The sequence below is a fragment of the Mus pahari genome, chromosome 5 (assembly GCF_900095145.1).
Source record: "Mus pahari chromosome 5, PAHARI_EIJ_v1.1, whole genome shotgun sequence".
In the NCBI taxonomy this organism is placed as follows: domain Eukaryota; kingdom Metazoa; phylum Chordata; class Mammalia; order Rodentia; family Muridae; genus Mus; species Mus pahari.
In genome coordinates this window covers 37,431,515-37,432,130 of record NC_034594.1, presented here as the reverse complement: position 1 = coordinate 37,432,130, position 616 = coordinate 37,431,515, and positions in this window count along the sequence as shown.

Sequence of the window (616 nt, the reverse complement as noted above, 5' to 3'; positions counted from 1 at the left end):
ACACACACACACACACACACACACACACACACACACACACACTTGCAGTTAGGTGAGAGTGTGTGGGAAAAGGAACAACAGGAGAAAAAGAGGTTTCAAGGAAGCAGAGTGGGGCGGATCCTAGAGTAAGTTAGGTGAAATCAGGAAGGGGACTGGTGGGGGTGGGGAAGAAGGGTACTGAGCTAGAGCTCCTGCAGAGCAGACTCTGGGACTGGAATTCTTGGCTTAGAAGTGAATATCTTGCTGGAGGCGACTAACTCTTTCCTGCTCCACACAAGTCCCGCTGCACCGTTACCACGCCCTCCCTTTCTCCTGTATCTGAGGACAGTTCACAGTTAGCTGGCATTTCTCTTATCTTATCTACTTGCTATACATTTAGTGCATATTCCTATTTCTTTTTGTGTCCTTCCATTTTTATGTTCTTATCTGGAGAATTTTGAAGCATATAACGGCTAATTGCATAATCTATACATGCTCAACTCTTTTCTGCTAACAGTGTTGTCAGTGAGGCAGGGCACCACAGTCTTTCAGTTCTCACATCTTTATCCTGAGAGGGGGGACGTCCAACCTGACACTCCAGCTGCAGAAGCCCCCCAGGACTGTCAGACCCGAGAGT